The sequence below is a fragment of the Mytilus edulis genome, chromosome 14 (assembly GCF_963676685.1).
Source record: "Mytilus edulis chromosome 14, xbMytEdul2.2, whole genome shotgun sequence".
In the NCBI taxonomy this organism is placed as follows: domain Eukaryota; kingdom Metazoa; phylum Mollusca; class Bivalvia; order Mytilida; family Mytilidae; genus Mytilus; species Mytilus edulis.
Window position 1 is genome coordinate 41996941 of NC_092357.1, and position 14732 is coordinate 42011672.

Here is a 14732-nt window from a genome sequence, read left to right on the forward strand (position 1 = left end):
ATTTCTATTAAATAAATTTAAACAAACCTAGTATGATCATTTGCTTTTCACGGTTTCGGGGGCGGTGGAGGCGTTTAATAAAATTTCAAAAAAATATACATGCAGCTACCAGCTGACAGCTCAGAGAAAAAGACATTACACAATCTTAAACATTAATAAAATGCAATACAGTTTTCACACATTGTTTAAAATCAAAATCAATCTTTATAATGCATTTTTGTTGGTATAAACTAGAGAACTTAATTTAGACATTCCATATTTCAGCACAGTATGATTGTTTGAGCCGATTAAATGTTACTTAAGTTTAAATCTTAGGTTTCAATACAAATTTAAATTCTTGATTTAAGAAAAATAAATAAATGTGACACACTTTTTGTGCTTTTCCAAGACTCATCTTCGAAGATTACAACGTGGCAATTCTTTTAATAATATTTACCATGTTTACCTAACCGAAGAAGGATAACTCGGACTCAAATCGTATCATACAAATTGTAATGAAACTAATAGATGATTTATTTTGAAGAAGAAAAATACGTCTGCACACTGACAGTGATAGCAGGATTATGATAATAGGAGAAAAAAAACCTGACTTTAAAATATTATTACAAAAAAAAAAATAGTCCGGAAATTTACACAAACGAAACTTGTACATTTTTTGTACCAAAAAATCCAGGATTTTGAAAGGGGTGTATTTCACCGAAATTAAAGATATCGCCGAGTGGATCGATGCCGGGAAAAAAAACTTAGAAATGTTTTTTTTCTAAAATTCAAATCTATTGTGAGAAACTTGAGATTTGTTTGATTATGTTTCCCTCTACGATCTATCTCAACGAATTCAGATAAAGCGTAGATGGCAAAACTTGAGATTTGAGCCAGTCCATGCGAAAACGTACAAAAACGAAAAGTTACGAAATTCTAAAAAGTGTGCATAATTATTGGTAGCAGACTTGTGATTTATAAAACACATTTACTTTTCCTAATATCCTAAAGCTGTGAACTACAAAATGTATACGCACCTGCAAGTACTGAGTCCCCCCCCCCCCCCTTAGTTTTATTAAGATTTTTAAGAATTATTTCATATATTTCAATCATTTTTGAAGTGCAGTTTAAACGACTTGATTTGCCATCTGATAATGTTAACTCCGGTAGCAGTTGGGATAAGGCTCTCGCTTCAGATGCTGATATCAATGCAATTAACCCGGGCAATGGTTTGAATCCCGTACATGGACGGTTGATTTATATAGTATAAAATACTTAACTTAACTTTTTATATAATATTAAATAACTTGACTTAACTTAACTTAAATTTCAATTTCTAAAACACAACATAATATAATTTTTGTATTTTCCTCATGTTTAAATGTTGCCTTACTTTCTTTAAACTGTAGAACGGATGAAAATTATTGATTTTTTGTCTCTATAGTGTCGTAAAGTTTTAAGTTTCTGGGCAGTATATTATTAGTCCGGGGAACAAACAATTTTACACTTGCTCAAATACCCCAAAAATCAGATATTTCTGCGTCTTTTTCTGTTTCAATTGACAAAATCGGGATAGAATTGACAATTTTATGATTGTTTACATTAATGTAATTTTTTTCGGATAAAATCGTTATTCTAAAATAATATAACAAACTTTAATAACGTGTCCCGTAAAGTTTATCAAAAGGACTTTTTGTACCTTTTCACATGGACTGGCTCATTTATTTTATGGTTTCGCCCTTTCCATACACATCTGAATCCGACACCGATCTCTAAATTACACCGCTGTCAATGCTGGGAAGAGGAATGGAGCACCGATAGACACTGTCTAGACTCGATAATCAATTATTAAAAACACTGAAATTAAACGTCGAAAACCTTATCATAGCCAATTTTTACCTAACTCGAATAATTCAAGCCCTTTCCATGTCCGATTTTCTCCCACACGAGGGCTTGAACTCCTTGTGATCATTGGCCGCGTCGCCAACTCTCTGTGAGAGAGAGCCAATCAGCGGCGATCAGGATATGAGTCTGCGCAACTGTCTTGAAATTGTCTTACCAAACACGTGTGTTCAATTAACACATATCCGATAATAATTAATTAACATCAATTAACATCAGTTTACATCATTTATCATCAATTAACATCCGGAACTCCTCCTTCTTTAGCTGCCAATTTAAATCAAAATTCCCATATTGCAAAGCGGTGTGAATTTTCCGGTTGACGGTCTTGATCGTGGAAGACGTTCAGGCGTTAATGTAGCCTTCGTAGATCAGCGGAATATAACGACTGAATTATTCGGGTTAATTTTTACCAGGTGTTTTAAAAACTCTTGTTTACGTATTCTCCTTGGGTGCAAAATGTCGTTGGTTCAAACTTAAGATGTTTCAAATGGTATAATTGCTTCTCTACGTTCCACCTCGAATACGGCAAAATGATTGATAAGCTGGGAGTCAGAATCGCATAATAATTGGGACATTTCATCCTCAGTCGTCACAACTCGGCCGATTCCGTACCAGTAGCAGATTCTACCGAGGATTGCCGAATGATTTCCTCCTAACAAAAACTTTTCTCATGCCTGTACCAAAGTCAGGAATATGACATTCGTTCTTCACTCATTCCGTTCTTAACGGTTGGTTGTGTCAATTTTTATGTATTTTCTCATTTTGAATTTGCCTTAGAGCTCGGCATTTTGTTTCGTTCATAACATTTTGGTTTGTCAGTTTTTATGGATTTTTCCATTTTGAATTTACCTTAGAGTTTGGCATTTTTTTATTGTTTTTTTTTTCCTGTGAATATGCATGTTTACAATCGTTCGCAGCGTGTAAGTCAACTGTAACACAGGGTTTAAATATACTAGTATATCATATTACATTTTTATGTCCTGATGTAACACAGGACAGAGTGGTCTTAGTAGTACTTCACTACAGTTTTCTACGGAAGCGTATTAGCGCCACACATTTTTTCTTCTTCCTATCTTTGCGTTAACCGTTGTGATATAATGCAAACCTTTGCATTACATCGCAAACCTTTGCTTCAACGCAGACATTTGCGAAATAACGAAACCTTTGCGTTATAACGAAATTATCTTGATTTCAATTATTCATTAAGTTTTGTATGTATATGTCCGTCTGTCATTCATTTCGGTTGTGGTTTACTAGTAGATAAGTAAAAAAGAAACATACATCCAAGGCCAAATCATTATATTAAAAATGCATAGGAATAATGGAATACTTGAAGTTCAATTATACATAAATTAAGACTGATTTGTGCATCAGAAAAGTATATAATTTAACATGAAAATAGATATAGTTTACTATGTAGGCATATTTGAATTGAAAGATAAAAGATAATGTCATACAATTGTGAAACTTCAAATTCAATTAGACAAAATGATCTTTCTGCTTTAAAATGAATTATTTATAAGGAAACATCTTCTTTTTTTTTTTTGATGCAAGAAATCGTTTTTTAAAATCTCAGAATATGATTAAGATTCTTAGAAAAATTGTTCTATAAAAATGGAACAATCATCAGATCTATGTTTGACAAAGCCGACAACAGCGATGTGCATATAAACACTGAAGGTGCACAAAATATAAACAGAAAACTTGACGATTTCTTTCATTCGCCGAAACCATGCGTACAGGAACTACACACACCAATGGACCCAAAACGTAAGAGAAGCGACGGAACAACGACACCTACCTCCGCGGATAGAATGAGCAAACGGTCCAATACTGAACCTAAAAAAGCTTAACTCAACATATGTTAAATCGAACTGTATTATGTTAATAAGAAATCAAAAACCTAAAACTGAAAAAAAAAATGCATGCCAGAGTTTTTAAATTTTGTATATATGTTCACTACTTTCAAACATCATATTTGTATATTGTTTCTATTGATTGTAGACTGTAGTTTTTATTTCATATATCATATGTATAAAAATAACTGTTTCAGGAAAGGTGAGCAGTATAAAGTCAAATTATTTAATATTTATGAAAGATTGTTATGTTTAACCAAATACGGTTATGTAAACGCATAATAGAGCTTTCTTACAAATTGACGAAAGGTACGTATGCTTGACGAATCATACGTAAGACTCGTTTTAGGGATCCTTTATTTTGACATATTTAGATAATAGTCGTGGAATTTCGGACAATTATCCTACATGCAACGACACTTATTAAATTGGACTTTTCTTGAGATATATTTAGAATTTCGGGACGTACGATAGGTTAAAAAATGATACCACCAGGTCGGAGGAGGTAACACTACAAAATATCCTAAAAACATCTAGTAGTCAGACGAATAAAATGTCCCTAAAAGACTAAAAACCGACCCCTCCCCTACTCTTCAATATTACAATGTTGCACTTTTTAACCTCAGAAAATGTCAAAGCAAATACATTGTCTTCTTCCCTTACAGAAAAATAAGAAAAAAATAAAACACAAATACTTCCTTACTTCAAAATTTTCAACGCTCAAAATAATAAAATGAAAATGAATAAAAAAGATTATCTTCATACTTTGCTCGTTTAATAACTTTTGAATCATCGCCTCTCCTCTGGTAATATTCACCCCCCCTAAATGTGTATATATGATACACCGCAGCAATGGAACGAATATTTTAGCGTATAATTGCGTTTTGCCTATCATGAGTCCTGAACATTCATGAAATATTAGCCACTGGACGATAAGTGACAACTTCGAGTCTATCTTCCAAACATGTGTACTGTAAATCGTTATTATATTATAAAATCCACAATGTATATGGTGCAAAATTGTAGATTTATTTTCTTGATATACAAAATCTGTTTTTCTAGATTTATTCAACATTATACTTTTTAAAAACATTGTAGCATTTTTTTTTATCAAATCTCGATATTCCACTTTGACAATTTGCTGAAAGCGTCTGTGACAATACAAAATAAAAATAAATGTGAATCTTGTCGTTAAATTTAGACTACCGTACTTCAATAATGCCATTGAAAAGTTAATCGCGAAACTCGTGCTTAAAAAATTCCGCCGCTGAAATGTGTGTACTCGTGGTTTACGAAAGTAACGTATCGGACGTAAGTGTATTTGACACTATTTTTCTCTATTTAATTATATTAAAATCACCATTAAAATAGTGTATTATTTGCAATATTATTATTTTTGAAAAATAAACTTGATTTAGAAAAGAATGCTGTTTTACTGGATAAAACAAAGACTCTTTTAACTGTTATTGTGGAAATGAAATACGTGCTCCCTTTACGTTCGTTCGTACCTTTCGTCAATTTGTAAGAAAGCTCTTATATGTGATATGTAATGTTTAACCTATAGCTGTACAATGTAACCTATAGGAGTGCAACCCGAGTATAAATCTCAATAACCGAAAATTATACCATAGCTATCCATGGTATAATTTTCACAATTATACCATGGTTTTGTTGTATAAGGTATTCAAAAGAAAAACATTGTCAAGACCTAGCCGCGGCCGTCTGAATTTTTTGATAGAAACAACAAAGTCAGTGTGGGGCCACTAAGCTAAACTGCCCGCTTTGCACCAGCTGAAATAAATAATTGCTTAGGGTGGGAATCGAACCCACATACACCAACTCTGTTGTCCTATATTTTAAATGAACCAAGATTCGCTCCCAGAACAAACAAATAAAGTTTAAAAATATGTTGATTTTCGGTTATTAAATGGTAAACTTTCTATAGGCTCCACTGTACAGCTATATTTACATGAATCACATCTAACCGTTTTTTGGAAAGGCGGTTTAGTTTTTTAGGGGATGGAGGGACAGGAAGCACGCCCCTTTTAAAGAACTTTAAATATGGTAAACAAATAACTTTTAAAGAACTTTAAATATGGTAAACAAATAACCTATAAAGTATTTTCAAATGTTGGTTGCTTTACCCCCACCCCCACTTTAAAAGTGTTTGATCCACACCCTGTTAATTAAACACTGCTGACATTTAGACTTTTGATGAGGCTACTCTATGTTTGACCGTTTAAATTATATAGCGTTTGTTTACTCTAAACAGGAATATATTTATGTTAGATATACTGTTCCCATCTCTAAATGAGCTATTTCTTTCTTTTTTTTTAATTATATCGTCGCAAGTCAATGAATTTAATCGTGAACATTTTGAAATCCCGTTTAATTAATGTACGCCATGGGCGAGGGGGATAGGACCTTTATCGAGACTGGGATCGGGAATTCTTTTTTTTTTCGAATTTCGGGACCTCGGGACTTCGTGTGTTTAAGCCCGGGATTGCGGGATCAGGACCCCTTCTACCCTCCTTCATGGGCTTCTGGTTTCAAGTTAAACGTGGAATAATTCATACAAACTCTCAGACAGATTCTTGTGAAATTAATTTCCTCAAAATCATTAATATAAAAAAATTAAAACATTTCGAACATTTTGAAAACAAATAATAAAATTAAAAAAACCTACCCTTTGCAGTTCAATTGTACGTAAGTTTAGGATTGCAGCAATCTTCTAAAATATCAGAAATCTGTACTAGAAGTTTCTTGTGTCCTTATCCAGAACATCTAAAACGGTTTTTTCGTCACCAATGTAAAGATGCATCCATCGCCGTCGAAAAATCTTTTCAAACTGACAACCCGCTGTTTCTGAAGCCCGTGCTAGTTTTAAAAAGTAGGCGGAGCCTTAAGTGTAAGGTCCGAAAAGGGTTATTTTACAGATTCTTTAAAGTAAACAAACAAAAATAGAATGAAATTCAAAACAGTGTGGCTGTGGTCATTGATTGACACATTAAATTCATCCATTGACTGGGACAATTTAGGTGAACGTTTGTATGTAACGACCACTTCTCACTATGTACTTTTTAAAGACACTTAAACTATGGGGTCACCAAAGGTTCTCAACACCTTAATAAAGTAATTCGAAAAATTAATCAGAAATAACACGATGTTTTGATTTATATCAATTATATAAATCAAAACATAAAGGTTATTCCTGATTATTTTTTCGAATTATTTTATAATTAAAGGCGTTAAGAAACCTTTGGTAACCCCACAGTTTAAATGTCTACCGTAGGTACGTCGTGAACAGTGGTCGTTACAGACAAACGTTCACGTAAATTGTCCCAGTCAATGAATGAATTTGATGTGTCAATCAATGACCATAGCCACACTGTTTTGAATTTCATTCTATATGAAATACACAATTTTTAACAGCGAAAGATGCAATAGGTTAAAACAGATATTTCATATTTTTTGGAAAGTTTTGTGGTGTTTCGTAAATTATACCATAGTTTTTGTTGAAACCCCTCGGCAACCTCACTCGACTTCGTCTCGTGAGGTTATTGCCGGGGGTTTCAACAAAAGCTATGGTATAATTTACGAAACACCACAAAACTGTCCAAAAGATATGAAATATCTATAACTTAATTTGTACACCCCAAATAAGGGTTCTGAAAGGAAACATTTTTTTGAAAACCTGAAAAATGAATTGTATTCAGATGATGGCATAGATCATTATAATATTTTTTTAGGAGATTTTGATTGTGCGATAGATAGAAAACTAGATAGGTCCCCTTCACACCAAAAGGATGATACAGGCTTAAACGAGTTGAAAAGTCTTCTATTGAATTTTGATTTAGATGATATATGGCGATCTAAATTTCCAACAAATAGACGGTATAGTTTTCAAAGAGGAAATTCAAAATCACGAATAGATTATATTTTTTGTACGAAATCCCTTAGCTGCAAAATTTTAAACACACGTATAATCACATTTCCATTTAGTGATCATGACATAGTTACTTCAAAAATAAAATTAGATGATAATGAAAGAGGACCGGGAATGTGGATCATGAATCTAAATACAATTAAGACTGATGAATTTTCAAATGCATTTAAAACGTTTTGGGAAAATTGGGTTAAAAGCAAAAACCGATTCAATAGCATTCAAGAGTGGTGGGATGTTACAAAATCAGAAAATTAAATTTTTGACCATGGAAATTAGTCAAAAACTAAACCGTTTATCAAAACAAAATAATGTCATTGCTTTAGAAAAACAGCTTGAAGAATTGAAACTTCAATTAAACAAAAACAAAACAGCGGGCGAACAACTTTGTCAATTTATGGTAGACAAGGTAAGTAAGGAAGATCAGGAAATGTTAGATAGAGATATAAATATCTCTGAAGTAGAAAAGGTACTTAAATTACTTAAACAAAACAAATCACCTGGCGAAGATGGTATAATATCAGAATTTTATGTTTTATATTGGGATATAATAAAAGACGATTTCTTTAGTTTACTACAAGAAATATTTAATGATACTATATTGAGTAACTCTCAACATAAGGGGGTCTTAACCTTATTACATAAAGGAGGGGAAAGGGAAAATATAAAAAATTGGAGACCACTAACTTTACTAAATTGTGATTATAAAATTATTGCAAAGATTTTATCTGAAAGACTTAAAATAGTATTGCCTAAAATTATTCATACCGATCAGAAGGGGTTTGTTAAAGGTAGGAATATAAGCGAGGCTAACCGAATGATTCAGGACATTATAGAATATATTGACAACGAAGATGAAGAAGGAATTATATTATTTTTGGATCAACAAAAAGCGTTTGATAGGGTTGAATGGGAATGGATAGATTTTGTATTGGAGAAATTTGAATTTGGTGGGAAATTTAGAGCATGGATAAAGATGCTATTATACAATGCTACTACGTGTATCAAAACTAATGGGTTTGTATCAAGATACTTTTCGATTACTCGCTCCGCTAGGCAAGGGTGTCCAATAGCGCCTCTCTTGTATATCATACAAGCTGAACCCTTGGCATGTGCGATTAGGGGGGACATTAAAATAGAAGGATTAAAATTACCAGGAGGGGGAGGGAACTTTATAGAAACCAAATTATGCATGTTTGCAGATGACACTCAGGTATTTAATACAAATGAAAAATCTGTAGAAAATACTTTTAAAATTTTGTCCTTATACGAAAAAGCTTCGGGTTCTAAAATAAACTATGACAAAACAAAAGGCTTACTATTAGGGGCTTCTAAAAGAAAACGATTTAAATTTGATAAAATCAAATGGATCACAGGCAATGTTAAAACATTAGGGGTGTGCCATGGTTATGAAATAGATGACGATGATATTTGGAGAAAAATAATAGAAAAAGTTTAAAATTGTATACATGTATGGAAAAGTAGGAAGCTTACATTTAAAGGTAAAACACTAATAGTAAAAAATATGATACTTTCTCTTTGTTCTTACGAGATCGAAATACGAGGAATTCCGGATAAATACAATAAAGAGCTAAATAATATGATTTGGAACTTTATATGGGACGGAAAAGTGAACCAGGTAGATAGAAATGTCTGCTGTTTGGATGAAATAAAAGGGGGGGAGGGAATGGTAAGTATAGATACGTTTATAAAAAGTAAACAAACAAAACTTGTTTATCGTTTAATTCAGGAGCCATTGGAAAGCTGGAATGCGATCGGTAAGTATTGGCTTCGGAAATTTGACAAAAAATATAATGATGCCTTTTTTGTATGTAAATGTTCAAGTTTAAATGGTTTAGATATGAACCAACTACCACAATTTTATCAGAAAATTATAGATACGTGTTCAGGATTCATTCAAAAGGTTGATTCACCTCCATATAAAAGTGCTATTTTAAATACGAGGATATTTGGAAACTCATCTATTCGTTTCAAAAATAAACCATTGTTTTACTCTTCTTTTTTAAAAAGCGATATCACAACTATCCAGGACATTTGGAATTTAGAAACTACAGATTTCATTAGCTGTAATGAAATTTATAGGAAGCTGATTGATCGGCGAAATTGTATTTCCGAATTTTCAAAAATAAAACAGGCAATTCCTAAAGATTTCATGCACATTTTGAAATCGTGCAGAAACCAGAATATGCATTATGAAAGTAAATTAAAGATATCAAATTACCTTGAGATCATTAACTTAAACAACCAAAAAATCAAACCATCAAAGTTAAAACTCAATTATATTCGTACGGTTTTAAATAAAGATGTATCTCCAAATGTCAAATTAAGTGGGAGGAAATATTTGGAACAAATATACCTTGGGAAAATATGTGGTCTGGATTAAAATATTTGAAAATTGAAATTAAAGTAAAAGAATTCCAATGGAAATCCTTGCACAATATCTTATATACTGAAGAAAGATTAAAAAAAATGAAGATATCAAATGGAAAATGCCACATTTGTCAAAATGACAATAATATAGAAACCCTGCAACACTTATTTTTCAGTTGTAGTACATCACAGTTAATTTTAAAAAACCTCCAAGAAATACTTATCTAATCAAACATAGGAATAAACAATCCTTTTGGTGAAAAGGACGTTTTATTGGGTAAAAACACGGGAGAACTAAAATATGATAATTTTTTAAACATTATTATCATATATTTTAAATGGACACTATGGAAAATAAGAAATTCAATAAAATTTAACAAAACGCCTAAAACACCACAAGATATTTATAAAATCTGGAAACAAAACCTGAAAATTAATCTTAAATTTGTTCTTCTTTTGAAAGGCCTTGATATCATTGATAAGACAAAATTGGAGTCTGTAATAAAAAAAATTTAGACATTTAATATAGTATAATATAGCTTGAGTCAAAGTACAATTTTTATGGTTTATAGTATTAGAATATCGATTGTATCAATTTATATAAACATAAAAAAAGTGATAAAAAAGAATTAGCTTATCATGTTTATTGTAGTAAATGCACATCTTTTATGTGGGTATCTTATATTATTTACTTACTATTTTGTATTAAAGTATAGAACTGTTAGATGCTTCTAACATTATATGGTTATATTTTTTACACTGAATGTTAATCCCAGGTTAAAAGTGGACTACTTTTTTTTTATTGCCTTCTATTTCCTCTGGATAGATGGTTTCACTTTGTAAACAGGGACCCTTAGCCTGATCCTGGACGACTAAGGTAATTGTACACAGGAAATATTTAGGAATAAAACGTTTATATGTCTTAAAAAAAAAAAAAAAAAGATTCTTTGAAAGTCATTGAATTTTCATTTCAATATAGTGAAGTATTTTTAAGATTCTTGGGTAGTAATGTTGATGGAGAGAACATAATTTTATTAATATAACATCTTTATTCTGTACATTTATTGTCAAAGGGTAGCTTGTTTAAATCTAACCAAATTTACACAGTTCCCAAACGGGATCTTACTTTGGAAGTATATTTATATTCGGTTATAGCTATATTAGGATTTTTTCTTCTTAGGTATATTAACCTCAATTTACTCAATTTTCTTTGTAATATATATACTAATAGTAACATGGATATCGTTTTTGGGGGACAGTTTTCTGTTCGGTGTGAGCAATTAAATGCTCCGTGTTGAAGACAGTACTTTGGTCTATGATGGTTAACTTTTACGAATAGTGACTTAGATGGAGAGTTTTCTTATTGGCACTCATACCACATCTTCTTATATTATTCTGCTCATTATTAGTCAATGATATTTTCTAACTATTCAAGCATTTTACTTTGCAATGACTACAAAGGTGATAAATTTCAATATATACAGCCTCCTCCATTAATTACTACTGTGTCCTTTGAATCTTAAATAAGAAATAAGATAAAAACAAATGTTTGCGTTATTTCGCAAAGGTTTGCGTTATACATGTATCGCAAAGGTTTGCGTTATTTCGCAAAGGTTTGCGTTATATCGCAATTAAAAAAAAATGTTTGGCGCTAATACGCTTCCGCAGTTTTCACTAGCCAGTCAACACTGAGATTGTGAATTCGACCCCCGCTTGAGCGAGTTCATTCGACTCTAATCTTAATTGACTAGAATTGTTAGTTTTCCTATCGAGGGTCTGTCGTTTACCCTGGGCACTCCGGCTTTCTCCACCAATAAAAACTTGCCGCCACGACAAAGCCTTAATGCGGTGCTTAAAAGTGGCCTTTAAACACCAAAAATCAATCAATTAACCTGATGTTACACAATATTTGCTGAACGTAAAAACCTATATAACCTTGCAAATCCAATCATCTTTGTTTACAATCATCGTTGGTTTATAAAACAAATACGTATATAACATAAATCAGGCGATTGATGTTCTCGTTTGAACTATCTTAATTTTTGTTATGACGGAGACTTTAATAGCATTCTATACAGTAAAGGTATTACTCGTTGTATAAGGCAATTCGTTGTATAAGGCAATACGGTGACCTTTAGTTATTTGGCTTTCATACAAAATCTCCTTTTTTTTCAAATAAACATTCATTAAACAATCAACGAAAGATAACTCATCGAACAAGTTGTAGAAACAAAAGTCGTATAAGTATATATATTCATTCGTTCAGTAGGATTTATATAGCGCAAGTTTACGTAGCTAAAATGTATTCCATTCCGAACTCGGACTACTGCAATGGAAAATTGTAAAAATATAACATAGTTTAGAAGGCCAACGAACATATTGTTACATTGTACCACGAGAAAAGATGTCATCCATGTATTTTTTTTTAGGAAATCTGATGGTCTTGAAGAGGGAACCTTCAAGCTTTTTTTCACTTCTTTAAATAACTATTTTTCTATTTCTTTAATACGCCTTTTCAGAATCTAAAAGACTGTGAGTAATCTCATTGTTTGTACACCAAAATGAAAATAACGTTATGCCATTGGATGGATTCCCATTGTTTAGAACATTCTAAACCAATCACAACGTTTTGGTGTACGCTTTTTAAAATATTACCCAGGATGCATTAGATTCTGAAACGGCGAAATTTTAGCTCCCCATTATCCTCTATTCGTAGGTTTTTTCGTATTTTTCTCGATTCTTTGTTTTAATTAGGTTTTTTTTGCAAATCATTACTAGGGAAAACGGTAGTATTAAATTTTACCAGCATTAGGTTGGCCTTTTGTGTACCCAAGGCAGGTGAAGGAAGTCAAATTAGGAGCGCTGTGATTGGATGTAAGGGTAAAATACATTTTTTATTTATCTATTAATAACTTCAGTGTGTATATTTACAATATAAATGTTGAAACCTATTGAAATATTTTCAAGAGAATTATTCGGAAAGACTTCCAAAATTTCATAAATTTGGTGCAAAATGACGGTGGGCATGGATAACATTAACAAGCTCCGTTGGAAGTTGGTCATGATACTATTTGACTTTAATTTTTAAAACAGAATAATAAAGTACTAACACAACATATAACTGTTTTATCCAGGTTTTTATCTTTAAAAGTGGTAAATTTAGAAAATGTTAATATTGTCGCCTATGGAAGAATAAATAGTACCGTTTTCCCTACTAGTATCTATTCTGTAAACCCGTCCAGACCTTCTAACTGTTAATTTATTGTGGTTGGATGTTGTTAGTTTGTGTGATCTGTTGTTTTTTTTTTTTTTATTCTTAAGGAGCAACCATTTAATTTAAAAATGGGAGAGGGAGAGGGGGAGTGGTGTGTGTGGTGTTTTTTCTGTGTCGTAATAATTTTTTCGCGCAAAGCTTTTAAATTTTGCGACTCTATCAATCAATTTGTTGTTTTTTTTCAAAATTCAGCACAGTGACTATAAGGTATGGGGAAAATCTGGATTCAGATTTTTTTTTGTCATCTGCTTGACCACAATACTTTTTTTTTTACAAATTTGGGACCAGAATATATTTTTAGGAAGAAGCTATAACCCTTTTAAAGTTAAATGGTCGTTTCCTTATTATCCTGTAAATGTGTTACAATAATGATGCTTGTAAAAACATACGATATACCGCTACTTACATGTATCATTAAGAACCATTTAATAATCATAATGGATTTTTTATTTTTATTTTAGTTTTGTGTGAAGCTCCTTGGATTGCTTATTGCAGGATTATTACTTATTCCTGAAAGCTATGCTACATACGACAAAATAGAGTGTCACGAATGTGACCGAATGGCAGACCACTGTGCTTTTCGTTGTCAATGGCAAGATACATACGCTAAATTCTATTATTGTGACGACCATTGTACTCGACGAAACCTAGCTTGTCAATCCCGTTGTAAGAGGAGAAATGGTCAGCCATTACTTGTACAAAACGTACCAATTGCCAGGAAAATCGGAGGTGCAGCGGCAAAGAGGCAGCCAGGAAGAATAAGTGAGGAAGATATTAAACAGTACTACCAGCACCAAAAATAAACAAAGTTTATTGTCGATATTAAAGGAAGTAGAAAGAGGGACCAATCATTTAACGAATTCAACCTTATTTGACTATCTAACATTTTCAAACATCAAAGTATGAAAGGGACATTGAAATTATCAAATAAAGCAATCATCACTTTTAGTTTATATATGTTTCTTTTAAAACGCACATCCCATGGAAATAAATTATGATAATACCAGAAACTCTAATGTATTTTTTTTACAGCACAATAAGTCAATATACTCACAAGTAAAAAACAAACTTACATCGTCATGGCAACAACAAAAAGTTGAGCGACAAAAAGACAAACAACAATCTACAAATCACAAAACTAATGACTGAGCTACACAAATCCCGCCCAAAACTAATGACTGAGCTACACAAATCCCACCAAAAACTAATGACTGAGCTACACAAATCCCGCCAAAAACTAATGACTGTGCTACACAAATCCCGCCCAAACTAATGACTGAGCTACATAAATCCCGCTCAAAACCCGGAGCTAACGGTAAATGAATTCTTACTTTTCTTCTCCTATTTCTTAATTTCTTCTACTATTTTGTATGAATTAATAATA

General features: G+C 32.1%; 1 long non-coding RNA gene across 1 annotated transcript in view; it reads left to right on the top strand.

Moving 5' to 3' along the window:
- Positions 1-14296, top strand: part of LOC139502600 (uncharacterized) — a 32819-nt gene extending 18523 nt beyond the window's left edge. The window contains exon 2 of the long non-coding RNA XR_011658888.1: positions 13810-14296. This is a non-coding gene — a long non-coding RNA (uncharacterized lncRNA). The remainder of the gene's footprint in view (positions 1-13809) is intronic.
- Positions 14297-14732: the final 436 nt, after the last annotated feature.